General features: G+C 46.2%; 1 protein-coding gene across 1 annotated transcript in view; it reads right to left on the reverse strand.

Moving 5' to 3' along the window:
- cacna1c (calcium channel, voltage-dependent, L type, alpha 1C subunit) overlaps positions 1-19,126 on the reverse strand; it is an 880,695-nt gene that overhangs the window by 519,757 nt on the left and 341,812 nt on the right. The gene's annotated exons all lie outside the window — the stretch shown is intronic.

Consider the following 19,126-nt stretch of genomic DNA (forward strand, 5'->3'; position numbering starts at 1 on the left):
GTGACAGGAGGGGGGAGCCAGGGAAGGTGAGTGGCAGAATCGCTTCACCTGATGATAATTAACCTGTGTTTTGTGTGTGTTTTCCCAGTAAACCGGTCCCTATTTAAGGAGGCTGAGAGAGAGCAGAGGGAGCGCGACCCGGGATTGGAGGCTGCGTGTGTGCGTCTGTGTGCGTGTGTGCTTACGCCGTTAAAACTGAAAAGTTATTTAATAAATACGCTTCCTCTACCTCCAAACGTTGTCCTGCCATCCTCTGTGCTCCACCCACACATTATCCGTGCTACAGTGGTGCCGAAACCCGGGAAAAGGTGGAGCATCAGTCCTGCAGCTCCATGGAATCCTCCCCGTTCGCGGACTTGGTCCACGCCCTCGCCACGGCTCAGCAGAGCCAGCACCAGGCACTCGTCACGCTCCGAAAGGAGCAGGAGCGCCGCTTTGAAGCCCTGGTGCTGGCTCAGCAGGAAGATCGAGAGGCGTTCCGGCGGCTCCTCGCGTCGGCGGGGTCCACCAGCGCCCCGGCCGCGGGCCTGTCTCCCCTCACCGTGACCAAGATGGGCCTGCAGGACGACCCCGAGGCTTTCATCACTTTGTTCGAGCAGGTCGCCGAAGCCTCGGGGTGGCCGATGGAGCAGCGCGCGGCGCGCCTCCTCCCCCTCCTGACAGGAGAGGCGCAGCTGGCCGCACTACAGCTCCCCGCCGACCGCCGGCTGGCCTACGCCGACCTTCGCCGGGCCGTCCTCCAGTGCGTGGGACGCACGCCGGAGCAGCAGCGCCAGCGCTTCCGCGCGCTGCGGATGGAGGAAGTCGGCAGCCCGTTCGAGTTTGGCCAGCAGCTCCGGGACGCCTGCTGGCGGTGGCTGAGGGCCGAAGATCGCGATGCCGAGGGAATCATCGACCAGGTGGCGCTGGAACAGTTCGTCGCCCGCTTACCAGCCGGAACCGTGGAGTGGGTCCAGTGCCACCGCCCGGCGTCGCTGGATCAGGCCGTAGGACTGGCGGAGGATCATCTGGCAGCTGTTCCGGCGGCAGGACAACGGACGACGTCGTCTTCTCTCTCCTCTTCTCTCTCTCTTTCTCCCCCCCCTCCTCCCGTGTCCCGTCCTCGCCCCATTCCCCCACCACGGAGGCGGGGGCCGGCTCCACCCCAGCCGGCCCGCCGCACCCGTGGTGCCCTCCCGTTTCTCCCTTCTGTGTCTGTCTCTCCCCCCCCTCAGGTGAGTGAGCCCCAGAACACAGCTGCAGAGGGAAGGCCCGGGCCGGTTTGCTGGCGTGGCGGGGAACCGGGCCACCTGCAGCAACAGTGTGTAGCGCTGGAGGTGGGGCAGTGGTGCAGATCCCCGACACGCCAGAGGCTGCCCTCGATCGGGCCGGAGCGTATCGCATACCGGTAAGTGTACAAGGGGCTACATATCAGGCGTTGGTGGATTCGGGTTGCAATCAGACCTCGATCCGCCAAAGCCTGGTGCAAGACGAGGCATTGGGGGGAGCACAAGGGGTGAAGGTGTTGTGTGTGTACGGGGATATTCACAGCTACCCGTTGGTGTCGGTCCACATACATTTTAGAGGGGAAAAATCAATAGTGAAGGCGGCGGTTAATCCTCGCCTTACCCACTCTTTGATCTTGGGGACTGATTGGCCGGGATTTCAGGGTTTAATGGCACGCCTAGTAAAGAGTGGGTCCTGCCGGTTGACAGGGGAAGGTCCCGGTGTCGCTTTGGCTGGAGCTGCGGTCACAGAGCCGTCTACGTCATCTCCGCGACAGAGTGAGGAGCCGCCGGCCCCTCCTCTTTCTATTGGGGAATCCCTCGCGGATTTCCCACTGGAACAATCGCGAGACGAGACTCTGCGACACGCATTTGACCAAGTGAGAGTAATCGATGGTCAAACGCTCCAGCCGAACGCCACCCCGTCCTTCCCCTATTTCTCCATTTTGAAGGATAGGTTATACCGAGTGACGCAGGACACTCAAACAAAAGAGCGAGTCACCCAGTTGTTAATTCCAAAGAGCCGCCGGGAATTGGTATTCCAGGCGGCTCACTTTAATCCCATGGCTGGACACCTCGGGCAGGATAAGACACTCGCCCGGATAATGGCCCGATTCTATTGGCCGGGGATTCGCGGCGACGTCCGTAAGTGGTGTACGGCGTGCCGCGAATGCCAGTTAGTAAATCCAGCGGCCATTCCAAAAGCGCCCTTGCGCCCCCTACCATTAATTGAGACCCCGTTCGAAAGAATTGGGATGGATCTCGTCGGGCCATTAGATCGGTCAACACGAGGGTACCACTTTATATTGGTTCTGGTGGACTATGCAACGCGATACCCGGAAGCGGTGCCTCTTCACAATATCTCAGCACGCAGTATTGCAGAGGCCCTCTTCCACGTAATCTCCCGGGTTGGAATCCCGAAAGAGATTCTGACTGACCAAGGCACCTCGTTTATGTCACGAACACTGAGCGAACTGTATGGGCTACTGGGTATTAAGCCGATCCGCACCAGCGTTTATCACCCACAGACGGACGGTTTAGTTGAACGGTTCAATCGCACCCTCAAGAATATTATCAAGAAATTCGTAAGTGAGGACGCACGTAACTGGGATAAGTGGCTCGAACCCTTGTTGTTTGCAGTGCGAGAGGTCCCCCAAGCCTCCACGGGGTTCTCCCCATTTGAATTATTATATGGGCGTAAGCCGCGCGGCATCTTAGATGTACTGCGGGAAAATTGGGAGGAGGGACCTTCACAAAGTAAAAACGAAATTCAGTACATTATGGACCTGCGTGCAAAACTCCACACGCTCACCCACCTAACTCAGGAGAATTTGCGGCAGGCCCAGGAACGACAAGCCCGCCTGTACAACAAGGGCACGCGCCTTAGAGAGTTCACTCCAGGAGATAAGGTACTCGTCCTGTTGCCCACGTCGAGCTCCAAATTAATCGCCAAGTGGCAAGGACCCTTTGAGGTCACACGGCGAGTCGGGGACGTCGACTATGAGGTTAGGCGAACGGACAGGGAGGGGGCGCTACAGATCTACCACCTCAATCTGCTGAAACTCTGGAGTGAGGAGGTCCCCGTGGCGTTGGTGTCGGTAGTTCTGGAGAAGGCGGAGCTGGGGCCGGAGGTCCAAAAAGGCACATTGGCATCACGTACCTCTCCGGTCCCCTGTGGAGACCACCTCTCCCCGACCCAACTCACGGAGGTCGCCCAGTTGCAGGCCGAGTTTTCGGATGTGTTCTCGCCCTTGCCCGGTCGCACCAACCTCATAGAACACCATATAGAGACGCCCCCGGGGGTGGTAGTGCGTAGCCGTCCTTATAGATTACCCGAACACAAAAAAAAGGTGGTTCGGGAAGAACTTCAGGCCATGCTCGAAATGGGCATCGTCGAGGAGTCCCACAGTGACTGGAGCAGCCCGGTGGTCTTGGTTCCCAAGGCCGACGGCTCGGTCCGGTTCTGTGTGGACTATAGAAAAGTCAACGCGGTGTCTAAATTCGACGCGTACCCAATGCCTCGTATTGATGAGCTGCTCGATCGACTCGGCACGGCTCGTTTTTACTCAACACTGGATTTGACGAAGGGATATTGGCAGATCCCCTTGACTCCATTATCCCGGGAAAAAACGGCCTTTTCCACACCGTTTGGCTTACACCAGTTCGTCACACTTCCGTTTGGGCTGTTTGGGGCGCCCGCTACATTTCAGCGGCTGATGGACCGGGTCCTCCGGCCCCACGCCACCTATGCGGCCGCTTACCTAGACGACATCATCGTTTATAGTAATGACTGGCAGCGGCACCTGCAACACCTGAGGGCCGTCCTTAGGTCGCTGAGGCGGGCGGGGCTCACTGCCAACCCGAAGAAGTGTGCGATTGGGCGGGTGGAAGTACGGTATCTGGGCTTCCACTTGGGTAACGGGCAGGTGCGTCCCCAAATTAATAAGACAGCAGCGATTGCGGCCTGCCCGAGGCCCAAGACCAAAAAGGGGGTGAGACAGTTCCTGGAGCTGGCTGGCTACTATCGTAGGTTTATACCTAATTATTCAGACGTCACCAGCCCGCTGACTGACCTCACTAAAAAGGGGGCGCCAGATCCGGTCCAGTGGACGGAGCAGTGCCAGCGGGCTTTCTCTGAGGTAAAGGCTGCACTGTGTGGGGGGCCACTTTTACACTCCCCTGACTCCTCTCTCCCTTTTTTGTTACAGACAGATGCGTCGGACAGAGGGCTGGGGGCCGTTTTGTCCCAGCAGGTGGAGTGGGAGGATCGCCCAGTCCTATACATCAGCCGGAAGCTGTCAGTGCGTGAGGGGCGCTACAGCACAATTGAGAAAGAGTGCCAGGCGATTAAGTGGGCGGTCCTCGCCCTCCGTTACTACCTGCTGGGGCGCTCTTTCACCCTCTGTTCGGACCACGCGCCCCTCCAGTGACTCCACCGCATGAAGGATGCCAACGCGTGGATCACCCGTTGGTATCTGGCACTCCAACCCTTCAACTTCAAGGTGGTCCACAGGCCGGGGGCGCAGATGGTCGTGGCGGACTTCCTCTCCCGTCAAGGGGGGGGGGAGTCGGCTGCGGGCCGGACGGGCGCCCGGCCTGAGTCGGGCGGTGGGGGTATGTGGCAGTGGGGGCGTGGTCAAGCGCCGGTCTGTGACAGGAGGGGGGAGCCAGGGAAGGTGAGTGGCAGAATCGCTTCACCTGATGGTAATTAACCTGTGTTTTGTGTGTGTTTTCCCAGTAAACCGGTCCCTATTTAAGGAAGCTGAGAGAGAGCAGAGGGAGCGCGACCCGGGATTGGAGGCTGCGTATGTCTGTCTGTGTGCGTGTGTGCTTACGCCGTTAAAACTGAAAAGTTATTTAATAAATACGCTTCCTCTACCTCCAAACGTTGTCCTGCCGTCCTCTGTGCTCCACCCACACATTATCCACGCTACATTAAGATGAAAAAAAAAAGAAATCTGGAGTGTGCATAGGTATTCACCTCCCCTTTCATATGAAACCCCTAATTAACAGCTGGTCCAACCAATTAACTTCATAAGGTCATGTAATTAGTTGATTAAGATCTACATGTGTGCAAGCAAAGTATTACATGATCTGTCACATGATGTCTGTATAAAATCAACCTGTCTGTCTGAAGGACCCTGACTCTGCCACACTACTAAGCAAGCAATGTGAGAACCAAGGAGCACTCGAAACATGTCAGAGACAAAGTTGTGGAGAAGTCTAGATCAGGGCTGGGTGATAAAATATCCCAAACTTTGAATATCCCAAGGAGCACCATTAAATCCATTCTCGCAAAATGAAAAGACTATGTCACCACTACAAACCTGACAAGAGGAGGTCACCCACCAAAACTCACAGACCAGGCAAGGAGGGTATTAATCAGATATGCAACAAAGACACCAAAGATAACACTGAAGGAGCTGGAAAGATCCACAGGAGAGATGGGAGTATCTATCCATCAGACCACTTTAAGCCATATACACCACAGAGTGGAAGACTGGCCAGAAAAGAAGCCATTGCTTAAGAAAACACATTTGGAGTTTACCCAACAGCATGTAGCAGACTCCTCAAACACATGGAAGAAGATTCTCTGGTCAAATTAAACTAAAATTGATCTTTTTGGCCATCATGGGAAATGCCAGGTGTGGCGCAAACCCAACACCCTGAGAACACCATTCCTACAGGGAAGCATGATGGTGGCAACATCATGCTGTGGGGATGTTTTTCATCTGCAGGGACAAGAAAGCTGATCAGGACTAAAGGAAAGATGGATGGCATGAAATACAGGGCAATTCTGGATGAAAACCTGTTTGAGTCAGCCAGAGGTTTGAGACAGGGACGAAGGTTCACATTCCAGCAGGACAATGACCCTAAACATACTGCTAAAGCTACACTGGAGTGGTTTAAAGGGAAACATGCAAATGTATTGGAATGGCCTAATCAAAGCCCAGACCTCAATCCAATTGAGAATCTGTGGCATAACTTGAAGATTGCTGTATACCAATGCAACCCATCTAACTTGAAGGTGTTGGAGCAGTTTTGTCTTGAGGAATGGACAAAAATCCCAGTGGTTCAATGTGCAAAACTAATAGAGACACACCCCAAGAGGCTTGCAAGTGTAATTACAGCAAAAGGTGGCTCTGCAAAGTATTGACATTGGGAGGTGGTGAATACCTATGCACACTCCAGATTTCTGTTTTTTTTTCATCTTAATTATTGTTTGTGTCACAATAAAACAACAATTTTCACCATTAAAGTGGTAGGCATATTGTGGAAATCAAATGGTACTATACCCCCAAAAATCCATTTTAATTCCAGCTTGTAATGCAACTAAACAAGACAAACACCAAGGGGGATGAATACTTTTGGAAGTCACTGTACAGCAGCATATTGACAGAATGCTGCAAAGGCATCATAAATTTGAATCTGATTAAACAAGAAATGTCTTATCTATTGTTTGTTTTTTTTAGTGGAAGTCTTCAGTGGGAGTGTGGAGGATGAGCCAATTATAACTTGGTACACCTGATGCCTATTTGTGGTTGTACTGTCTCTCTCGCATTTATGGCATGGCTGTATATGCTGGAGGCATCATTGTTGATGGAATAGTGTTTATGTCATGACCACACCAGAATTTGCACTGAACTCCACTTCCCACAATGAACCTTCACTTCACTTTGCGACATATTCTTTCAGCTTTGTGTACCCTGATGTACCAAGTCCCTGACATACCAAGCCTTCTATTCATGTTTATTGTCTCTGGTTTTGACCCTAATGTGTTATCTTTTTTCTGGATTTTTGCTGGAACTTTGGATATTCTGTTTACACATTGCCTGTTGTCTTTTGACAAAAGAGATTGGTTTATATATAAAAAAAAAACCCTCAGACCAATCATGTCAGCATCCAGAATGAATAAAGCTATAGTATTCTTCCTTAAAGACATACATTAACATCACTCATTTTAAAGCCGGGAATGTTTATTAACAATGAGTTTGTCCTGATTATCCTACTGTTTGTAGGGCTGTAATGATGAGGCTTTTGATTAGGAGCTCTCTCAATGTCAGACTCACTTTTGAATTTTTAATTCAAAAGTGAGTCTGACATTGCAGATAAGATTGCCGACACAAATTCTCAGGAAAGTCCAACTGGTAAAGATTTCAGTATTGGAGGAAAGTCACAATACACAGTGGAAGAGTTAAATGATTTCCTAGGTTCTACAAAAAAAATTAGTGAAAACCATCCAGCCATCATCTATACCATTCATCTTTCAGGGTTGTGGGGGAGGCTGGAGCCAATCCCAGCTGACTTAAGGCAAAATGTGGGGTTCACCCTTGGTAGGTCACCAATCTATCACAGGGCTAACACAAAGACGAACAGCCCACATGTTCACACTTATGGGCAATTTGGAGTATCCAGTTGACCTAATGCATATGTGCGAGTATATGCGACCTATTCTGACTGTGGGAGGAAACCGGAGCACCAAGAACACACAGGCATGCAGATTCCACATAGAAAGGCCACAGTTGGCTGAGAGGTTCAAACCCAGATCCTTCTTGCTGTGAGACAACAGTGCTAACCAGATTTTGAAAAATATTTCCTCGATCTTGAATGCTTTCTTGAATCATGTGCTATTGCAATGAAGAAAAAAAAAAGCATCTTTAGAAGACCTAGAGGAATCAAAATGTTACTGACTTAAGTTTGTGAATTCCATCCAAAAAAAAAAAAGTGCTACAAGTCCAAACACTAACTGTGGGATCTAGTCAATGTCAAAAACATGATCTGTGTCCTTTTTTGTTTTGTTAATTACTTCAAGGCACCTTTTAACATCAACTTATATTCTACAAGAAACCTTTTTTTCAGTCTGAGACCTGTGACTCACTGAAAGGGGTCCTATATGACCTACCACAGCTCCCTGAATGGCAATAGAACTAGAAAAAACCCTTAAATTTCACTGAGCTGACAAGAGCTGTACAGGAACAGTACAATGGAAGATCACCTGGTCTGGGTGGCCTGAATTCTATGAAAGCTTCTAGAACATAATTGGCCAGGACTTATATGTTGTATTGCAAGAATGACCCAAGGAACACTTCCCTCAAGCTATTATAGAGTAGGTTTGGTCGTTTTTTCAAAGAATGTAGATCTCGGGAGCTTAAAGAATTGCTGCCCATTGGCATTACTCTGTGTGTATTTTAAGATTTTTTTTTCAAAGCATTAACCAACACACTAAAAACCTGCACATCAACAATAATCTATGAAGGCCAATCCAAAATTGACTATTTTTGCTAATCTGTTTCTTATAAAGTCACAGTAACAAAATGTCACAGAATAAAGACTAAACATACCGTATGATTTTTATCACTGAATTAAAAAAAAATAAAACACTGGTACCTTGTGAGTTTTGGTCCACCATTTTGAGTATTTCATCAGACTCTAATAGCACAAAATAAAGAGCATGCTCAGAATTAATGGCTCCTGAACAAGACTATACCCCTTCATCAAAGACATTCAACAAAGCTGACCTCTCCGAGGACTGCTGTACTCCATTTGAAAAGGCATAACTGGTTTTATCAGAAGTACAGAGGACAGTGCAAAAGTTGACATCTTGTTTAGACATTCTTCAAAATGCAACATTTGGGAAAATCAACTGGGACAACTGGGACATTTCTAATGGGTGGCTGACAGGTCAAAGGACTGCCCTGGCTCCCACACCAGTGTAGATTGGAAACAGATGGCTTAATGGCTCTAGGACTTTTATAGGACCTGACCAGTAAGTACATGAGGAAAACTTGGGATGGACTGGTAGACTGTTTTAAAGACTGCAGAGCTGAAGATGGTTACTTCCCAAACTGTTCTACAGATTAAGGAATTTAATAATTAACAACCTGGAAGTTTCAATGATGTGCCACAGACTCACTCTCTTGGACGCTCCTAAGAACATGACCATTTGGGTACAGAAAAATTTCATTAATTTTATTTGGGACGATCATCACTGGTAGTCTCAAGAAGCTTTATATCTGTCAATGGCAGAAAAGAGGGCATAGTCTTATTCACATGCCTAAAAAGATTATTGCCATGAGATTACAGACACTGCAAAAGCTCATGTACTGGTCTGAAAAGGTAGAGTGGATATGGTCTTCCCATACTTCAAGATTGGATTGAACAAATAGTTGTTTTTAATAAATAAAAGTTTGTTGAAAGCACATAATGTCCATGTATGCACAGTTCTGCTTCCAAAACTTTGGGGTTGTTTAAAACATCTACTGTGATCAGTGAACAATGTGGCATTGGAGAACCACTATATTTTTTAACCCCCTGTTTAACATAGAGACCCCTATCCCAAATGCTTGAACATCTACTAGTGTATCTCAAATAATGAAAAAATATTTTTTCGTATGTTAATTCAAAAAGGTTAACTTTCATATATTGTATTCATTACAAATAAAGTGAAATATTTCAAGCCTTTTTTTGTTTAATCTTGATTATTATCACTTATAGCCCCTGAAGATCAGAAATCCAGTGCCTCAAATTATTAGAATACTTCCTATAATCAATCAAAAAAGGATTTACAATACAGAAATGTTCAGCTTCTGAAAAATATGTTAATTTATGCACTCAGTACTTGATTGGGGTCCCTTTACCATAAATTACTGCATCAGTGTGGCGGGGCATGCAGGTGATCAGCCTGTGGCATTGCTGAGGTGTTATTAAAGCCCAAATTGCTTGAAATGCGACCTTCAGCTCATCTGTATTTTTTGGGTTGGGTGTTTCTCATCTTCCTTTTCACAATACCCCATAGTGAGTTGGTTGGCAAATCAAGCACAGTAATATCATGGTCAGTACCATTTGGCAGTAGTTTTGGCACTGTGGGCAGGTGCTAAGTCCTGCTGGAAAAGGAAATCAGCATCTTCATAAAGCTTGTCAGCAGATGGAAGCATGAAGTGCTCTAAAATCTCCTGGTAGATGGCTATGTTGACTTTGAACTTGATAAAACACAGTAGACCAACACCCAACACATGGCACCCCCAAATCATCACAGACTGCAGAAATGTCACAGTGGACTTCAACACTTTGGATTCTGTGCCTCTCCACTCTTCTTCCAGACTCTAGGACCTTGATTTCCAAATGAAATGCAAAATTTACTTTTATCTCAAAAGAGAACTTTGGATCACTAAGCAACAGTCCAGTTCTTTGTTGCCTTATCTCCGGTAAGATAATTCTGACATTGTCTCTAGTTGAAGAGTGAATTGATGTAAGGGATGTGACAGTTGTAGCCCCTTTCCTGAAGATGTCTCTGCATGGTGGCTCTTGATGCACTGACATCAGCCTCAGTCCACTCCTTGTGAAGCTTGCTCAAGTTCTTGAGTAGACTTTTCTCGACAGTCCTCTCAAGGCTGTGGTCATCCCTGTTGCTTATGCAACTTTTCTAGCCAGCCTTTTCTGCAATGACCTTCTGTGGCTTACCCTCCTTGTGGAGGGTGTTGATGATCGTCTTCTGGACAACTCAGTCAGCAGTCTTCCCCATGATTGTGGTTGCATGTACTGAACTAGACCGAGAGATACATGGTATTTATACTGCTTTACTCAAACTCGAAGTAAAATATTCTCATATTTTGAGATTTTTTTTTTTGCTCTGTAGGCCATAATTGTCAAATAGAAAACTGCACAAACCATTTTAGTTTACATGTAATGAGTCTAGAATCTATTAAATTTTCACTTTATTAAATAACTGATGGAAAATATTGAACTTTTTAATGATATTCTAATTGTTTGAGATCCACTAGCATGTTCCTGAACTCCCATGTATATCTGCATCACACCATGTTCTTCTCTTGGATTTCCATCCCCGCAGGCAGGAGGCGGAGGTGGCGCAGGGAGAGAAAGCAGAAGCGAGGCTGCAGGGCTGACGCGCTAGCGAGGCTATGGAGGCAGCCGCACAAACCACCGCTTCCCAGCATATTCCTCACCAATGCCAGGTCTCTTGTAAACAAACTGGATGAACTAAGGCTTCAGGTTGCAACAAACAATATCAAGGACAGTTGCATCCTGTTGATTACAGAAACCTGGCTTCGTTCATCCATTCTGGACTCTGCCATCCAGCTAGCGGGCTACACAGCACAGCATCATGACAGAACCAGTGACTCCAATAAGATCGGAGGAGGGGGGCTGTGTGTGTACATAAACAACACCTGGTGCACCAACACAGCGACTGTAGACAGTCACTGCTCCCCAGATTTGGAGTAGTTGACTGTCGAATGCAGACCCATTTACCTTCCCAGGGAGTTTACTGTGGTCATGATCACTGCTGTCTATATCCCACCAGATGCTAATGCTAACTTGACTCTTGGACATTTGTATGGCAGCATTAGCAGTCAGCAGAGCATTTATCCTGATACTGTGTGCATTATAGCGGGGGACTTTAAACACGTGGACTTAAAAGCAGTGCTCCCCAAATTCCACCAGCATGTTAAGTGTGCTACTAGGGGAGCCAACACTCTGGAAAAGGTCTATACTACCATCAAGCTGGGCTACCAGGGTAGACCATTACCACACCTGGGCCTGTCAGACCAGACAGTGGTGCGTGAACCCTTTAGAATTTTCTATATTTCTGCATAAGTATAACCTAAAACATCATCAGATTTTCACACAAGTCCTAAAAGTAGATAAAGAGAACCCAGGTAAACAAATGAGACAAAATATTATACTTGGTCATTTTTATTTATTGAGGGAAATGATCCAATATTACATATCTGTAACTGACAAAGTTACTGGAAATGTTTAGTTGCAGTTATTGCTGCACAAGGGGGTCCCCTTGTGCAGCAATAACTGCAACTAAACATTTCCGGTAACTGTTGATCAGGCCATTATTAAAAAATGTTCTGTTTCCGGTCCACCGGCCGGGTGAGTGCCATTTGTGCGGTTGAATTTTTTTTTTTAATGCCAGTTTTTCAACATTTTTTTCGGGTTCATAAATCTAAAATCGAACTTGACATTTACGCATTCCCAGGGCTTTCCACTAAGTCTCATACTAGCCAGCCATGACAAATAAGTAGCCAGCCGGGGGGGGGGGGGGGGGGGGGGAGTAAACAAAAAACTAGAGACGACAATTCCCCTGTGGGAAATCGTGAGAGTGATGCAGTGCACATATCGCAGGCTATGAGGCTACGATGCTATAAGCCTGTGTGTGTTTGAGAGAGAGAGCAGCCCCTCCCCTCTCTGCTCCCTGAGTGGAGCTCGTCGCCTTGGTAACGGTGCTCAGGTGCAGGGAAGAGACACAATATGACCAGCAAAGAGCGCTTTTTCTCAGAATTCCCTCTCCTCGAACAATGGTGATTTACACGGAAATGAAAGGAGCTATTCACAAAATTCTTGCACATTGAGTGCTACAAGGCTCCCATGAACACATGAATTTTTTTGTCCCTAGTGTAAAAAATGAGGACAATAGAGCAAGTTAAAAACAAGTGACATTTCTGATTTTGCAGTAAAGGCGGTGCCATGTTTATAATGGGAGTCTATAGGGCAGCGCGCCTGTCCTTTCCTCACTTTCAGGCTTCTCATTCAAAAACTGTGAGTCCTATCACTCAGGTAGATACATTTTGTGAATCAAGACAAGTGTGACTACTACTTTTGAGAAAATTGTGTGTAGAGTAAAATTTGTAGAGAGAAAGTTTGAGCTACTTTTTCAAGCTCTCTACACTCTAACTTAACGAGCTTCACTGAAGTGTAACGCCATAGACACCCATTATAAAGTCTGAATTTCTCCAGATTTGATCATGGTGTTTGATCTGTGACTGATCAAAAAATATACAACCTAGCAAAAAAGTTCAATGCCAGATCCACACAGGAGAAGTTTGTCTCCGTTTTAAAGTTTGAATCATGTCTCTAGGTGAAAGCATGGCAGAGCAGCGGATGTTTGAAAAACATTGAAAATGTGTGATTTTTTCAATTAATTCCAGAGAAAATGAATGAGAAATTTTGTGTGATTTTTTCGCGACTATGTTGCAAAAAAAATCGTAGAATGCTGAACAAAGTAATAGCATAGCGAGTCCGATCGAGCCGCACGTTTTGATGTATTGTTTGTCTGTGTGCGATGTACGGTTATTGGGTTATTCGAAATCGAAATTTGAAGATGAAAGATGAAAAATGGAAGAACAAGAGTTTGCTGTGCTTTGCACTGCAAACTATTGACTCCCTATATACTCCCTAATAAACTCCTGTGCATGCAGTTCCCAGGATTAAATGTATTTTCCACAGACCATTTATTTATTCACTTTACTCAAATACAAAGTAAAATGGCAGTAAATCATCTTTCTTTTCTTGTGTATTGCATCATGAGGCGTTCCTGGCTTGTAAATCTTTTATTTTCGGTGCGTGACACATTCACACAACTGAGCATGCTATGAATTAACAACGACAATGGTCTGCAGTGGTGGCTACACAATTAAATGCTCAGCGAACATTTCTCCATTTGTGTATGCAAATACACTCCAACGACTCAGTTTGGTTTCATTTACAACCAACGGTGTCTTTTGATGCCAGCACGTAATTGAACGAGAGAAGACTGGTTTACCGGAGACAAAATAAGCGTTATCTCTGCTTCTGTTCCCTCCGATATCGCCTCTGACGGCCCCGACACACTACTGCCTCCGCTGAGTGCGTGCGCGCACACCGCATGTCGGGGCCGCGGATGAGTTACTCTCCCTTGATCAACGAAGTCGGCGGGGAATTTGTGGTTATTATCGGTACAAACAGCGCGAATCACAACTTAAATGAGTGCGGTACAGTTTGACATTATTGTCAGTCTGTTAGATAAACATTTAATTTTATTAAAATCAAAAATTAATATTTAGAGCCTGTGGGCTACAAAAATAATAGTCATTAAAGTAGCCGGCTGGACTTAATTGTGTAGTCGGCTGTATGGCCGGCAGCCGGCGCTTGCGGAAAGCCCTGTCGAATCAGCTCTGCACATGCACCGTGCGGCACAAATGCAGTCACCGTGCGGCAGTCACCATGAAGGAAGGAGATCCGGAGATTTCAAACATTTGCTTAAGTGTGAAATCGCAAAATGGTATTCTAGCGAACAACAAAATAGTAAAGATTCAGAAAAACAAATCATTCAGTGATCATTTTAATAGTGTAATTTCATCCAAACTAGGCCTAACGGTCGATTTAGAACTACAAAAAGTCTGTGTGTCGGACATTTTAAGTACCTTTGTAAAAGTTTTGCAAATGTTGCAGTCAGCATTTAAAATGCTAACAAAGTTTTTATACAAGTTTCAGTTGATTAAACTGTAATTTTATTAAATGTGTCTGCTTTTGTAATAAAAAAGTACTGAAAGAAAAAGCAAACACAGCATTGCGATTTCTTATCCATCCATTAAAAAAAAATCCCTCCCTCCCTACTGAAAATTTTTTTTGCTCACCCAGTGGACAGGAAACAGATTTTTTTTTTTTAAGGATGGCCTCAGTCCTGCACACTGGCTTGGAGGAATTTTAGCCCATTCCCCTGTACAGAATAGCTTCAACTCTGGGATGTTGGTGGGTTTTCTCAAATGAACTGCTTGCTTCAGGTCCTTCCACAACATTTCGATTGGATTAAGGTCAGGACTTTGACTTGGCCATTCCAAAACATTAACTTTATTCTTCTTTAACCATTCTTTGGGAGAACAACTTGTGTGCTTAGGGTCGTTGTCTTGCTGCATGACCCACTTTCTCTTGAGATTCAGTTCATGGACAGATGTCCTGACATTTTCCTTTAGAATTTACTGGTATAATTCAGAATTCATTATTCCATCAGTGATGTCAAGCCATCCTGGCCCAGATGCAGTAAAACAGGCCCAAACCATGATACTACCACCACCATGTTTATGCTGGAATGCAGTGTTTTCCTTTCTCCAAAATAACGCTTCTCATTTAAACCAAAATGTTCTATTTTGTTCTCATCCATCCACAAAACATTTTTCCAATAGCCTTCTGGCTTGTCCATGTGATCTTTACCAAACTGCAGATGAGCAGCATCTTTTGGAGAGCAGTGGCTTTCTCCTTGCAACCCTGCCATGCACACCATTGTTGGTCAGTGTTCTCCTGATGGTGGACTCATCTCATCTCATCTCATTATCTGTAGCCGCTTTATCCTGTTCTACAGGGTCGCAGGCAAGCTGGAGCCTATCCCAGCTGACTACGGGCGAAAGGCGGGGTACACCCTGGACAAGTCGCCAGGTCATCACAGGGCTGACACATAGACACAGACAACCATTCACACTCACATTCACACCTATGGTCAATTTAGAGTCACCAGTTAACCTAACCTGCATGTCTTTGGACTGTGGGGGAAACCGGAGCACCCGGAGGAAACCCACACGGACACGGGGAGAACATGCAAACTCCGCACAGAAAGGTCCTCGCCGGACACGGGGCTCGAACCCGGACCTTCTTGCTGTGAGGCGACAGCGCTAACCACTACACCACCGTGCCGCCGATGGTGGACTCATGAACATTAATATTAGCCAATGTGAGAGAGGCCTTCAGTTGCTTAGAAGTTGCCCTGGGGTCCTTTGTCATCTCACCAACTATTACACACCTTGCTCTTGGAGTGATCCTTGTTGGTCAACCACTCCTAGGGAGGGTAACAATGGTCTTGAATTTCCTCTATTTGTACACAATCCGTCTGACTGTGGATTGGTGGAGTCCAGACTCTTTAGAGATGGTTTTGTAACCTGTTCCAGCCTGATGAGCATCAGCAACGCTTTTGAGGTCCTCAGAAATCTCCTTTGTTTGTGCCATGATACACTTCCACAAATGTGTTGTGAAGATCAGACTTTGATAGATCCCTGTTCTTTAAATAAAACAGGGGGCCCACTCACACATGATGGTCATCCTATTGATTGAAAACACCTGACTCTAATTTCACCTTCAAATTAACTGCTAATCCTAGAGGTTCACATACTTTTGCCACTCACAGATATGTAATATTGGATCATTTTCCTCAATAAATAAATGACCAAGTATAATATTTTTGTCTCATTTGTTTAACTAGGTTCTCTTTATCTACTTTTAGGAATTGTGTGAAAATCTGATGATGTTTTAGGTCATATTTATGCAGAAATATAGAAAATTCTAAAGGGTTCACAAGCTTTCAAGCACCACTGTACGTTTCTGCTTTTACTCCCCACATACACCCCCATCAGGAAAACTGCTTCCACCACCATTATGACTGTTAAAACTTGGCCTGATGAAGCCTGTCAGCAGCTGCAGAAGACAGAACCAACTGGGATATCTTCGAACATGTAAGCCTGGAGATGTTCACTGACCATATTCTGTGTTACATCAAGTACTGCATGGACATTGTCACAGTGGACAAACACATCTGGGTCCATTCCAATGAGAAACTCTGGATGACCAGGGAGGTCCAGCGGCTGCTGAAGGAAAGGGACAGCGCCTTCAGGACTGGTGATACGGCTCTCTTCAGTGCAGCCTGTGCCAACCTGAAGAGAGGCATCCGGAAGACCAAGTCGGACTATAGGAGGAGGCTCGAAGACCATCTGTACAGCAAGAACAGCAGGCAGGTGTGGCAGGGAGTCCAGCACCTCACCAACTACAGGACCAACATTGGAACGGCTGATGGGAACGCTTCACTGGCAGAGGAGCTGAACATCATCTTTGCCCACTTTGAGGAGGAACTACCAGAGGCAGCTACATCAGACACAGTGGCCCACGGCAACTTCACTCTCACAGTGGAGGAGGGTGAGGTGCACACTGTGAGCTGTCAATCCGAGCAAGTCTGCTGGACCTGATGGCATCTCTGGACGCATCCTGAAGGACTGTGTGGGCCAGCTGACTGGGGTCCTCACCAGGATCTACAACCAGTCCCTGTCCCAGTCCATTGTACCACCCTGCCTGAAGGCCTCCATCATAGTCCCTCTGCCCCAAAAAAATCCATCTCCAGCCTTAATGACTACCAGCCAGTAGCACTCACCAATTTAATCAGTCACCAATTGTGCAAGTTCTCCCACTTAAAAAGATGAGAGAGGCCTGTAATTTTCATCATAGGTATACCTCAACTATGAGAGACAGAATGAGAAAAAAAATCCAGAAAATCACATTGTCTGATTTTTAAAGAATTTATTTGCAAATTATGGTGGAAAATAAATATTTGGTCAATAACAAAAGTTCATCTCAATACTTTGTTATATACCCTTTGTTGGCAATACTAGAGCAGTTGGTAGAGCAGTGATGTTTTGGGGCTGTCTCTGGGCAACACGGACTTTCAACTCCCTCCAATGATTGTCTATGGGGTTGAGATCTGGAGACTGGCTAGGCCACTCCAGGACCTTGAAATGCTTCTTACGAAGCCACTCCTTCGTTGCCCGGGCGGTGTGTTTGGGATCATTGTCATGCTGAAAGACCCAGCCACATTTCATCTTCAATGCCCTTGCTAATGGAAGGAGGTTTTCACTCAAAATCTCACGATACATGGCCCCATTCATTCTTTCCTTTACATGGATCAGTCATCCTGGTCCCTTTGCAGAAAAACAGCCCCAAAGCATGATGTTTCCACCCCCATGCTTCACAGTAGGTATGGTGTTCTTGGGATGCAACTCAGCATTCTTTCTCCTCCAAACACGATAAGTTGAGTTTTTACCAAAAAGTTCTATTTTGGTTTCATCTGACCATATGACATTCTCCCAATCCTCTTCTGGATCATCCAAATGCTCTCTAGCAAACTTCAGACGGGCCTGGACATGTACTGGCTTAAGCATGGGGACACGTCTGGCACTGCAGGATTTGAGTCCCTGGTGGCGTAGTGTGTTACTGATGGTAGCCTTTGTTACTTTGGTCCCAGCTCTCTGCAGGTCATTCACTAGGTCCCCCCGTGTGGTTCTGGGATTTTTGCTCACCGTTCTTGTGATCATTTTGACCCCACGGGGTGAGATCTTGCGTGGAGCCCCAGATCAAGGGAGATTATCAGGGGTCTTGTATGTCTTCCATTTTCTAATAATTGCTCCCACAGTTGATTTCTTCACACCAAGCTGCTTACCTATTGCAGATTCAGTCTTCCCAGCCTGGTGCAGGTCTACAATTTTGTTTCTGGTGTCCTTTGACAGCTCTTTGGTCTTGGCCATAATGGAGTTTGGAGTGTGACTGTTTGAGGTTGTGGACAGGTGTCTTTTATACTGATAACGAGTTCAAACAGGTGCCATTAATACAGGTAACGAGTGGAGGACAGAGGAGCCTCTTAAAGAAGTTGTTACAGGTCTGTGAGAGCCAGAAATCTTGCTTGTTTGTAGGTGACCAAATACTTATTTTACCGAGGAATTTACCAATTAATTCATTAAAAATCCTACAGTGTGATTTCCTGGATTCTTTCCCCCATTCTGTCTCTCATAGTTGAAGTGTACCTATGATGAAAATTACAGGCCTCTCTCATCTTTTTAAGTGGGAGAACTTGCACAATTGGTGGCTGACTAAATACTTTTTTGCCCCACTGTATATGTGCTAACTGTGTACGAGTCCAGTAGATCACTCTGATTGGAGAACATTCTCTCACTAGTCAGGTTGTGTGTCAGGACTGCAACATTTGGTCATCAATGCTTCAGTTGAACTGCCTCTAGTCTTTGGAACAATCTTCCGTGCCATATAAGAGACTCAGGATCAGCTGACATTTTTAACCATTCTCTTACAACTCACATTATTGTGTCTGAACATAATCTAGTTAGGTTTCAACGTTAATTATATACTGTCTTTCATACACTATGATTTTAATTGGTATTCTGTCTTTTGTTTAATTTCATATTTCTACATACATTTATTGTTAAGTGCTTTTGAATGTGCTCAATGTATGAAAAGAGTGCTATATTAAATGTGGTATATAAATTAATCTGGACAAACCACCCACTGAGGAAGAATTTAGAAAGGCCATTGATCTTTAGCCTGTGGCAAAACTCCAGGAAAGGATGGCATCCTGCCTGAAGTCCTCAAGGTTAGAAAGGAGACTGCTCTCCTCCAGCACCTGCACCAGCTCCTCCTTCAGTGCTGGGAAGAAAGGTCAGTGCCCCAGGACATGAGAGATGCCAACATTGACACCTTGTGCAAAAACAAGGGCGACTGCAGCAACTGCAACAATTACCATGGAATCTTCCTCCTCA

Source organism: Neoarius graeffei, chromosome 21 (genome assembly GCF_027579695.1).
Source record: "Neoarius graeffei isolate fNeoGra1 chromosome 21, fNeoGra1.pri, whole genome shotgun sequence".
NCBI classification, from domain to species: domain Eukaryota; kingdom Metazoa; phylum Chordata; class Actinopteri; order Siluriformes; family Ariidae; genus Neoarius; species Neoarius graeffei.